The following is a 12,834-nucleotide window of genomic DNA, read 5'->3' on the forward strand; positions in this document are numbered from 1 at the left end:
AAAAGGTGAAGGGAGGAGGCTGAAGGGAAAAATATGGCAGCAAAAATAGTTCTCTGGGTTACTCAGTTTCCTCATGGCAATCCGGTGCAACTTCACTTGAGCTATAATGACTCTTCTGCGAACTTTTAATTGAGTTAAATTTGCTGCATATTAGAGGTGTCTGTTGCCCTGTTTTGAATCCTCCTGTATTGGGGATGTTTCCCAGCTGAATCCTGAGTTCAGGGCAGGAGCTCTGCCTGCCTTTTGCCACTGGACTGTGTGGTTGGTCTTGTCTCTGTATCATCCCTTTTTGCTTTACTCCCAGCGGATGTTCTAGAGGTATGGGGCTCATCCTGACTTTCTCTCTTCCAGTCTTCTTTTATTGAAAGGTATTTTAGGGTTATGGAGTGAAAACCGAACATTTAAAACAAACTTCTATGTCAGAGTCAGGCCAACTGTAAGTGTTCCTGGGAGGAACGTGTTTTTTTCCTACTAGACAGATAAAGCAACTATGATTCAAAGATGTGGCTCATTTTCTCAGAAAAGCATGTGTGAACAAAATTGTGCCACTATTTTGTGTGCACAGGGGAATGCATTACCTCTTTATATAAGAGGATAGATTTGTTCAGTAGGACTTTTTTGGAGTTCATAAAATCTAACAATAGCACTGGCTATAAATGGATGAGAGTATTCAGAATGTGAAGATAGCACCATGCAGTTAATTTCTGGATTTATTTAATTCTGTCAGTTATGTCTTGGCATTTTTGGGCATAAATGATATGTCTTGGTACAATAACATCATCTTCATAAAGTAGCATAATTGCCCAAACATGCACAGCACTCAGGGACATGGATTCAAAACCACATATGTGTGATTTTTGTGCATACCGTCTTACCTGGACTTGACATTCCTCTCACATGCACTGGTAAGCATTAACTTACTTCAGTAAGCCCAGATCTTGAAGAACTAAATTAGAGGCTGCTTGCAGCAGGTCCTTTCTGAAGCAACCAGTATGTTTCTGATCATTCTTTCATGTTTTCCACGTTCTTAGCTAAGTGAAACAATTGTTTCACTACCTGCCAAATGTGAACTTTGGGATTATTTTAGGACTGACTTCACTTAAGTCACCGTGATTCTTTTTCCACTTTCCTTCCCTAAACTTGCTGTTCTGATTGAACTCTGCAAATGGTAAACCATCACAAATAACTTCCAGGGCATTTAATGTCTATAAATACAATAAAGGTATTTCTTAGTACTCCACACATTGCATTCCCTGTATTTACTGTAACATGCTGTTGTGAAATTCAGTGTAGTTCAAAAGCTCTGAACAGTCAAACTGGTGCAAAACTTGCTGGAAATCCATTACACATCTCACATTCCAAACTGAGTTTGGCTCCACATTTGTAAATCATAGTTTCCCATTAAGTCAACCTGATGTGTGACAAAATGAATTATTTCTTTTCCAACTTTCTTTTGATCAGCTGGGAAAAGTCAAGGCAAAAGGAAGTGCAGTGGATGAAAGAGTTCTGTAAGATTCCAAATCTTAAGACTTTCTGTATGTCTGAGCAATGCTGTCATTTGGATGCTGAAGTTTTTCTGGAGTTAAATTATAGTGATTTTTGGCTAGTGAGAGGCAACCACAAGGATGCAGTGCCTGTTGGGTGGTAGGTTTTCTATGAATGACAGCGTGACATCATTAAGCGTATATGTCACAAAAGATCAGCACTTTTTTCTGGTTCCCCAACTAGTGTGAGCATCTCTGATGGAGGCACTGGTCAGTTAGTGAAGTATGTCAGTAGTGAAGAAAAGCTGTTGTAGCAAGTCCAGAGGAGGGCCACAAAGATGGTCAGAGGGCTTGGGAACCTCTCCTGTGAAGACGGGCTCAGAGAGTTGAGGTTGTTCAGCCTGAAGAGAAGGATCTGAGGAGACCTTCCAGTTCCTCAAGTGGTCTACAGGAAAGCTGGAGTGGGGCTTTTTACAAGAGCATGTAGTGATAAGATGAGGGACAATGGTTTCAAACTGGAAGAGGGGATATTTAGGTTAGACATTAGGAAGAAATTCTTTAGTGTGAGAGTGGTGAGACACTGGAGCAGACTGCCCAGGGAAGTTGTGGGTGCTGCATCCCTGAAAGTGTTCAAGGCCAGGTTGGATGGGGAGCAACCTCCTCTAGTGAGAGGTGTTCCTGCCCATGGCAAGGGGGCTGGAACTAGATGATCTTTAAGGTCCCTTCCAACTCAAACCATTCTATGATTCTATGTAGAGTTATGAGAGTCTTGTGTGACATTTCCACCAAACAACTATTGAATGATAGGTTAATTATGTTTTAAAAATGGAGGGAAACACAGTATACATGTGCTTTGATCGATAAATGGCATTTTGTCTATATGAGTGACACTGAGAGCATTTAGCACTCTGTTAAAGCAGGTGGCAAGTGTATATATTTGTAAATGAGACTGCTAGAAGTTTTTCACTCCTCAGCATATTCTTTGTTCTTGGCTGGTTTTGCCATGTATTAAAGATCCTGATTTCTGAGACTTTCACATGCACCCATTTGTCTAGATACAAATCTGAGAGGTAAAGTGAACACAAGTAGAGAGGGTATGTTGCTGTGGCTTTAACAAGGAGTTTGTGGAAGTTTTAAACCAGTAGGTTGCTTGACATTATCTCTCCTGAAGAAATTTGCTCTGTTCTGAGAACCAGCAAAAGCTGTTCAGTGGAAACATGGGCCATGTTTACAGGACATTGCTGGAATTTGTGTATGGTAATAAACCAGTGCAAAATAACTGTGGGAAGGAATTTAGGATGCTAATGTGAGTAATTTGCTGTCGTGCAGACATATCAACAGATTTAGTTTAGGCTGTTTTTCTTGGGTGTAGCTGATTTTCATAAGCATGATTTTCTCTTACAGCATACTGTGGTATTTTAAAGAAAGTAGTTTGCAAGAAAAACTCATTATACTTTCCTTTTATTGTCATTTTTTTAGTTTGTTTGTTTTTAATTTAAGTGGAGGCTTAATAACATTCAGCAAAAAAGAGAATATCTATGTCTTGAGAAGGAAAAATATTTTCCAAATATATTTTGTTTAAAGAATCAAGTATATTAGGTATCCCAACCTGTCTCAGTCAACCTCACATTTGCTCTATTTAAGTCAATCAATTTAATCTGCCTTTTATGATTGTAGGAAGCAGCACAAAAAAAATCTTTGTACTTTGAGAATCCAGTTCCCAACTTCTCTGTGCCCAGCACACGTCACTGTGCAACACAAGCTCATGGCCAATTCACTGCAGCTGGGAATTATTTTAGTTAAGCTCAATTTTCTTGTCCTGACAGTGCTAGTTCTTGAATTTAAGGGCATAAACCAAGCCTTTTTATCTGGCAGAAAAGCAGAACAGTAACAAAAAAAGAAATCATGCTAGACCAAAGAGACAGAGCTCCGCAAACTAAGGAAATATTTTTGAAAGGTTTTTTCAAGAGTACTCTGTTTAACTTGATGTATCTGTGAAAGGAAGGCTGTGCACTGTCCTTAACAGATTTTTCTGGGTTTTCCATGTTTTGTTCTTTTTTGTTCTCATAATCAGATTTATTGTAGAAGCTGCAAAATACCTTTATATTCATACCGTTTTATAGTCTCTGCTTTGTGTAATTCATGCAAAAAGTGAGTATTGTAGGACAAAACTTCTGCATTGCTCTCTTCTGTTTTCCTTGAGATAGCTGGAAGCATCAGCTTGCATAGCATCAGTTCTCAGCTACAGCAGAAGGGTATTGTATTATAAAGATGCCTCTTGTCAACTACTCATGAGGGCCATGCTGCAGAAGCCTCAAACAGGCATCTCATGTGCAAAAGCAATCCTGAATGGTTTAGGGGCACCTTGATACTGCAAGCACGCTACAAAAACTACCAGAGGCTCCAGGACTTATGTTGGTGTGGTTGTATTGTTTGCAATTCTGCTCAAATGTCTCAGTATTTGTGTACAGGGAGTCCCATGCACTTTGATTTTTGCCATGGTTTGCAACTCTTTTGCCTTCTGCAGAATTTAAAGCTCTTGGCAAGTCTCTGTTTGCCTCATTGGCAATTCTAGTTTTAACTTCCCAGCTGAAATATCAGTGAAACTGAAGATAAGACAGACTTTAAATCCAGATCAGGAATAACAAGAATAGAGCAAACAAGCAACCATTGACCCTGTATGTTACTAAATGTTAAATTTTAAGTTTATATTTCAGTTCCTTGTAATGCTGTGTAGTCGAATCCAGTTATGAAACCGTAGCTGTGCATAAAATAGCTGACTTACTGTAAACTGGACGAGAAGCTCTGGTAGCACATCCTTGAGACTCTTACAAAGCAGGAGGAAAATGTTCTGTAGCTTGGCATTCATATGTCTTTGTTTGCACAGGATAGCTGATGCACAGGAAGGAGATGTTGAAAAATTGGATCTGAACCTTGATTAGGCAGGTTATGATGTGAGTGATGTCCACGCAGCTTGCCGGCAGACTAAAGTAAAATGCCTTATTGTTCCATTCTATGCACACATATATAATTTAGCAGTCATTGATCAAAATAGAAAAGAGACGTAAAATCAGTGACATTGAAGAGCTTTTCTCCCACATGAGCCATTTGAAAAGAAATCTATGCTATCTATCTCTGTCAGAGGCCTGGGCAAAAAAGACTGATTTAGACATTATATAGCTGCTTCCAAAACAGCTTCAGTCTTTTTCTTCCTGGCATGTTTATTGCAAGTTTTACAATAGATCTGAATTACATTTTGATTTTTGCAACAAAGGATGTAATGAAGACATCCATTTCAGATTTTTTTATTTGTATTCATTTTGGAAGCAAGATTTGCAGGCTTAGATTGAGTTAGTCACAATCATATTTACACAGAAATCTGTTGTTCATGACTGATTTTATGTTCAGAAATCAATCATAACTCTGAGAAGGGAGATGAGCCCTAAGCTGCACCCATATGCCAAATGGGTGAACAAACTGCAAATTAAAGGCATAAAAAATAGGCCCTAGGCTACCATGCTTTCCCTACTTTGGTATCGTCTCATTCCCTTTCCTCTTTGCTTCACAGAACTTGAAATGTAATGGTGGCGTGCTGGGGGAAGGAATGCAGGAAACCTCAGCCGTGAGCCTCTGCTGGGGTAGTTTTGTATGTGTAGTGGTATATACACCAGTGCACTTAGAGATGATTAAATCTGAACACTTTAGTATTTTTCTGGAACAATAACACTTCCATCCTTACTCTGCCTGGGATTACAGAAATGCATGGGCTGTATTCCTGACTGGAAAAAATAAGGGTTTCTTGATGGAAGCAAGGATGCAGCCAGTGTCACCTTCAGTCATTCAGGCTGCTGCCTCATCTGCAACTGGCAGCAGTGCAGATCTTTTCATATAATTATTAAATGGACCTTTTTCTTTTTTCTTTTCTCTTTTCAAAAGGCAAAAGGTTAGGAAATGAGAGATGAGATCTTTCTATTTCACACTTGGCTCTGATAGTGAGGAGTTGGTTAATTGTGTTTAGTCTGAACAAGTGGTGCTTTTTTTTGAAGAGAGAGAAGCGAGTGACCTACAACTTTGTACCCTGACACTAGTGAGATTTTACAATTGCACTGTGCTTTGGCAATAAATATATGTGAAGTCTTAACTGTTTAATTATTAAATGCATATTAGGCATGTTGCAAATTGTGGCCTATTTCTTCCAAGCATGGTCTGGCCAAGCTAGGCACTCATGGCCATGTTTTAAGTATGCAGACCTTGTAGTCTTTTTCATAACCATTTTGCTAAATGCATTACAGACAATTTTTGTCTTTACTCTTTATATTTACTGTAAATCATGCTGATTTTTTGCTAATCCTTGAAAATAAATTGCATAGAAGTCAAAGGAGGTGACAAAATAGGTGGAGATGCTAAGTCTGTAAGGATGTTACTGTGTATTACAGCCTGGTACTGTCATGTTTGTGTTCTGACTTCTGACGAGAATTATAAAGGATTTTTAAATTACGTACCCATGACTGTGGTGGGAACATTTGCAGGGTTTGTTGTTCTTCAGTGCATTGTGGTTCCAGGGTCTTAATAGATGCAAGGGATGGAGTACTTCTTCAGAAATGAAAGGAATGGATGGAATGGATGGAATAGATGGATGTCTTTGGTTTTTGTGCGTTTTGACTTGGTCATATGGAAAGCCTACTTAAAGCAGTGGAAGATGTGTTGGGCTCATGGCTTAAACTGGATGTATCCAGCTGGAACTTGCTAGGCCTCCCCATCCACTTCGCCCCAGTATATCTAAATCTTTATAAGTCTGAGGGATTTTTCTAACATTTTTCCCAAAATGCTGTTAATGCATTCAGCAGCATTTAATTTTTTTAAATTATTTTTTTTTGCAATAGCCTCTCACAGTAAACAGAAGCCTAATAATTGTTTTTGCATAAATTACCAAGAAGCATGGCGGTAGCAAGTTGAGTAACACCTGAAATGTTAATTTTTTTGAATACTGGCAGCTCTGCATATTTTTCAAATCAAATTAAATCACAAATCTGTTGCAAATTGGAAGGAATTCCAAGACCAGCATTAAAATAAGTCAGGATCTGGGGAGATTGACTTGACATATGGAAAAGATTTAAGGAGAAGACTACACATTTAGCTGCATAATGATGATGAATGTGCAAAAGTGGGAATTATTATAACAATAATACTAATTAATAATTACTCAAGGGGTGTCAATAGTAAAGGGGGAAAGGCTTGCACTGTTGCAGATCAGTGACCTGTAGTTCTTTACAGTATTTTTAACTTCTGACCCATATATTCTGCTCTATAATGATATTGTGGGATGACTTTGCTGCCATTCAGCAAGACCTAGACAGGCTGGAGAGCTGGGCAGGGAGAAATTTAATGAAATACAACAAGGGCAAGTGTAGAGTCTTGCATCTGAGGAAGAACAAGCCCATGTACCAGTACAGGTTGGGGGCTGACCTGCTGGAGAGCAGTGGAGGAGAAAGGGACCTGGGAGTCCTGGTGGACAGGAGGATGACCATGAGCCAGCAATGTGCCAAGGGCATCTTGGGGCTGTATTAGAAAGGATGTGGTTAGTAGGTCAAGGGAGGTTCTCCTTCCCCTCTGCATTGGTGAGGCTGCATCTGGAATATTGTGTCCAGTTCTGGGCCCCTCAGTTCAAGAAGGACAGGGAAGTGCTTGAGAGAGTCCAGTGCAGAGCCACAAAGATGATTAAGGAAGTGGAACATCTCCCTTATGAGGAAAGGCTGAGGGAGCTGGGTCTCTTTAGCTTGGAGAAGAGGAGACTGAGGGGTGACCTCATCAATGTTTACAAATATGTAAAGGGTGAGTGTCTGGAGGATGGAACCAGGCTCTTCTCAGTGATGTCCAGTGATAGGACAAGGGGCAACAGGTACAAGTTAGAGCACAGGAGGTTCCACGTAACCATAAGGAAAAACTTCTTTACTGTGAGAGTGACAGAGCACTGGAACAGGCTGCCCAGAGAGGTGGTGGAGTCTCCTTCGCTGGAGACATTCAAAACCCACCTGGACGCCTTCCTGTGTGATGTGCTCTAGGTGATCCTCCTCTGGCAGGATGTTCCAACACCTAACATTCTGTGACTTTGAAATGGATGCACTTGGTCATAACGTATAGAAAACAGATCATCACATTTAGCCCATTCAGTGCTCATGCATCTGGTACTACCTCAACTATCTTTGTTCTTTCTCTCCTTATGCAGCCATTAATGTGTTCTCACAGGCCACACCATTGTGATTTATTTTACACTTGATTTGCCTATAGTAATCAAAGTTGTGTTCTTCCAAAGCCTTCCATTTTGGTTCTGTTCTTGCAGATAGTTGTGGCTTATAAACTGCCTACACCTATGCTTGGATTTCAGCTAATGCCGCTGGTGGTGTCCCAACTTAAAGAATATACCTTATGGTGTGTTATTTTGCTAAGCATTGATGGGGTTTTTGAGTTTGTGTTTATGTGTGTATATGAAAAAAGATTTTAAAGAAGTATCTCTTTAATACTTCTATCTCCATGCTGACCCTGGGTCAGGATATGATGGGCTAATGATGTTCTCTGGAGAGTGGGTGATACTTTAATAGCTGCCGATCTTCCTCTGCTGCTTTTGAAAATGAAGCCTTAAAGGTATAGTTATAATCCTCAGTAGAAACTGGAGTTGCCTTTGGAGACTTTTTTCTCTCCCCATCTTTGGAAGTCTCTGTATTAGTTGTATTAATTTGATAAAAAAGAAAATCTGCTTTATATGTGCCAATGCCCAGCTTTCACTATCATGTCAGCCAGGAAATATATTCACATGTAGGTGTTTGTTTTTGGGGTTTTTTTTTTATATCTAGTGTATAGCCAAAGGTTGTATCTTGCTTCCTCTTCCTTCATTAATGTTTTGTTTACAATGTAAGTCATCTGAAACTGCTTATGAGGAAACAGAAGTAGCGTCTTTGCAGAGCTAATGAAGTCCATCCTTATCCCATGAGCACAGATGTCCCCACTGTGAGAACCGCCAGTCTGGTATCTGGATGGACTTGAAATACCATTATCATGGGGCTGTGATTTTGTTGAAATAACACAGCTCAAATACTGTTTATGATTCTAATTTCCAGATTATCAAGGGTTTTGCTGGCTGCCCAGTTGTTACCCTCCGCTTCTTGCAAGACACAGCAATTTTTGAGGGGGTGAATACACTCCCTGCCACATGTTTTTTTAATTAACATAGAACTCTGACACACTTTGGATGAATAATTCCTCTTGGCATCTAGAAACTCAGGTTCATAAAAGTGCATCTGCCTCTGGGCTTCTGTGCAGATTTCACTGGTTCGTTTTTGACTTGTAAATCTGTCAGTTGTTTTGGATATCAACAGTCTGAGAAATCTTTTTTCTTATACTGTGTAGCAGACGTGATGTTTAATGGCACGAATTCTTGAGAAAAAACTCTGTTTAATTGCTTGTGAGGATGCTGAAGGTAAAATCCATCTTTAATCCTTAGGGCACAAGCCAGGTAAAAGTCCAGATTTGTAATACATTCCTTCCAGATATTCAGGAAAAGCTCACTGATGGGTTCTGATGTGGGGCAGGAAATGCGTTTGCACCAGTACTCCTTGGCAGGAGATAGACTCCAGCTAGCTGGGAAGTGTGGGTATTTTACAATATCATGCATTACTATTTTTGTTCCAACTATACATTTCAGTTTCCACAAATGAGTTATGAGAAATGAAAGGAAATGCATCTCCTTATTTAAAACAAAGAATAAAACCTATCTTACATGTGAGCAGTGTGGACTGTGTTTTGGCACCTGCACCAACCACTTCTAAGAGTGGTATAGTTGCCTGGGTTCCATGGAGGAAAGCTATTTTAAGGATGATGCAGTCCAGAGTTGAAAGAAGTCATCCAGCTTCTATGTTTTTAAAGCTGCCTGCTTGTCCTCAGTTAATTAACAGTATAAAATTGGCCTGCTGTCCTCAGATGCACAAGAGAATCCACAAGTCGTCTCGAGGATAAGAGTTGGTAGTGCTTAGCACATTGGTAAATGTACTTTAGTCACTTTACTAAGTGACTAAATATGGCCACAAGATGCAACTTTATTCTGCACTGCTCTGTATCCTTTACCCATCCTGGCTGCAAAGAAGTAAAAAAAAAAAGAGTCTGTGACCTCAGATTATTTGTATGCTGTTAGTATACCAGCTTTGTTACTTGAAAATATAATAATATGAGATATAATGACAATAAGAAAAGCTGATTTCTTCCTGTTTACTTGCCTTGACTTATTTTGGTGGAATCAGCAACATTTGAAGTTTTCATCAAGTTCTGCAGCTTGTACGACAGCTGAGCTTATTGACTGTGCTTAAAGAAAGACTGAGAATAAATGTGCAGGATGGTGCAAGGGACAGAGCAATTAACAAGCATACTGACAGGGGCTTGTTGTAACATCATGGGAGTGACATACTACGGCTTGAGTAAGGAGATGTTGTAGTCAGCAAACCACCAGAGAAAACATGCAGTTCTGGGTGTATAATGATGTGGGCAAGATGAACTATCTGTCTTTTCCATCTCTGATTCTGGTGATCCCCCCTCAATTATATTGGAAGTAATGTGCATGCACATGCATTATCACACAGTGTAATCCAAACTCCACTGGGGAGATGTGTCCAGCTGCACTGTGCGGGTTGCTGTTAAGTAATAAACACTCCAGAAGTCAGCTTGTGTGCACAGAGCATTTTTGCCTCAAACCCTGTTTGATTCTGTTTTACATTCTTTGGCCCTGTTACCATTCTGCCTTTTAGTATGGCAGCCTACACGAAGCTCCCAATCCTCTTTCAGGATAAATTCTCTCCAATATCCACTTTCTAGCTGTAAGATAATTCACAAAGCTAATAAAGGAATGATCATTCAAACTGAGCTTGTTGCTATGCGACCGCATTACCAAGATAACAACACAAGTCATTTTTATATATCTGCTCAATCTTACACAACAGAATTTATTTATGCTTTACTTTGGATTGCATCAGGTTACTGTTGACAACTAAGTTTGGAGGCAGTTTTACCTTCAAATGAGACCTTTATTTTTCTTCCTAGAAGATACTTTTTAGGTCCCATTTCCTCCTTGGTTACTGACTCAGTTCATGATAACTGTTCATCCAGCTATGCAATTGCAGAAGGACTGATTTCTCAGCTGATCAAAATCCAACAGTTTTAAAGGGCTCTGGGTAGAATATGATTTGTTGATAAATAGGAAATGTATTCACTTGACAAAGATATGAATGTATGAACTTCAGTATTGGATGCTTAATTCTTTTACAGAAATAATTCTTTTACCAAATACATATATATTTGGTGTATATACATATAGTACATACACCAATGCACTATAGAGCTGAATTCCCTATTGGTTTTAGGAACTGAGAAGTAAAAGGCATTATAAAAGCAAGTCTCTAGCTATTTTACATTTCTACAGCTTTTGTATACAGTTTAAAATCTGTCTGCAGGAACAGAACATCAGAATTTATTATTTTGTTCTTTATGGAATATATTTTGCATTCTTAGGGTGGTAAGGAATTTTTAAAATATATAAAAGGAAGTACAAGTATCAACTTGAGAATAAACTGTTTGAAACAGTAACTCAGAAAAGGGGGAAATCTTTCTTTAATGTAAAAATTCTGAAATTACAGTATTTTCAAAAATTAACATTGCTTAATATTTATCTCATAGTAATGCAACAGACATCCAGTGTACTGTTCTCAGTGTTCTGAACCCCTCTGCAGCTTTCAAACACCCAGTATCCCTTGACAACTTATGCAGTGCAGTTAGTGTTTTGTCAGTACAATCTGATTGGAAATTAGAAATGCAAGGGTGTCTCAAAATTAGCAGTATATTGTAAAAAGAATCTAACAAACCATACCAGCACTGAATTAATTCTTCACTTCCATAGCTAGTTACATTGACTCTTCATGTTAGAACCTCACTAAAGTTGGCAGAGAAAGTGGAATTCAGTTTGCAGTTAAGACACTCCAACGTGGATGTCTTCATCTAAGCTCATGTTGTAATCAACAGAGGTCAAGGTTTAAGCTGGACCCTGAACTCAGTTGTCTGTTTACAAGTTCTAGGCAGTTGTCGTCATGAGATTAGCAGATCTGACACAAGATCTACGTCAGAGGTCTGTGTGTTTTTTCAGTTCTGCTGGATGTGAGCAGAATAAATTACCTCTTTCCATGGGTTCGAGCCCCTTACCTCTGGGCAACGCAATCCCAGTTTGTCTATTTTACGCTTAATAAGTTCGGTAGGTTATACTGACCAAAATGGGAAGTTAAATGGCTATAGCAAGATCTGGTTGTCCAGTTGTAGGTCCAGTGCCTTTTTAGATGCCATAGAGTGTCCCACTTGCTCTCCAACTGCTGTTACAATCTTCCCATAGAGCCTCATGTTACGACCCTTGCTTATGTCTCAGGTATCCACAAGGTATCAGGCTAGATGTGACTTGTTAGCTAGACCTGTGTTTATGCAGTAAAATCCTGCCCAGTGATGCACACATAGACACCTGAATTTATTTATCTTAGTCTGGGGCTGAATGGCAGCCAGAATTGCCAGCAACCAAGCAGCTGCAATTTTCTTTAGAAGAGTTTAAGTAATGGAGACTGAAGAGTACATGGGATTTTGTCTGGTTGAAACTTCTCCATCTGTTCATCCCAGTATTGGATAGCAGTTGTGGACTGTGGGAATTAGGATGATGGTAGCAAGAGAATGGCTGATATTAATTAACCACGACATGACATCCTTTCATGGCTGGTCCATCCTTCTCTGGAAGGATCATAGACAGTGAAAGATAAACTGCAAAGATCAGGAAACACAGTAGGTAGCCTTGAGGTCAGTTTCTTAGAAGCTGTAAGGAACTTTCTGGCTCAGGAGATGGGAATCTGCGGCTGTCTCATTGTGCAAGCCAGACGTGAAGCAAGTTGGAGAGCTCACATCTATTGTGTCTGAGCCAGCTGGTGGTTGCCTCATGCTGGGAGAGCATAGCCTGTTCTCAGAGGGACTCCAGCCAAAGTCAGTGAGAGACTGGAGCTACTGTATGAAGCAAAACCATTTTTAAAAAAAGAAACAGTGGAGTTATTTAAGGTTTTGTGATCATGCTTTATTGAAGTCGGCAGTTTTCTACACATTCACATTAAAATCAAGGTGACAATAGCCATGGTATAGATTAGCCAGGTTTTAAGGGTAGTGGATATAGCTGGCATGGATATATGTATATAATATCTGTCTGTTGGCATTTACTGTTGAAAAACATTTCCAAACTTAAGATAGCACAGTTGTAAGAAAAGGTAGAGAATAAGAAAGATAACTGTCT

General features: G+C 39.4%; 1 protein-coding gene across 1 annotated transcript in view; it reads left to right on the forward strand.

Moving 5' to 3' along the window:
- NELL2 (neural EGFL like 2) overlaps nucleotides 1-12,834 on the forward strand; it is a 153,388-nt gene that overhangs the window by 81,412 nt on the left and 59,142 nt on the right. The gene's annotated exons all lie outside the window — the stretch shown is intronic.

The sequence above is a fragment of the Apus apus genome, chromosome 1, assembly GCF_020740795.1.
Source record: "Apus apus isolate bApuApu2 chromosome 1, bApuApu2.pri.cur, whole genome shotgun sequence".
Lineage (NCBI taxonomy): Eukaryota > Metazoa > Chordata > Aves > Apodiformes > Apodidae > Apus > Apus apus.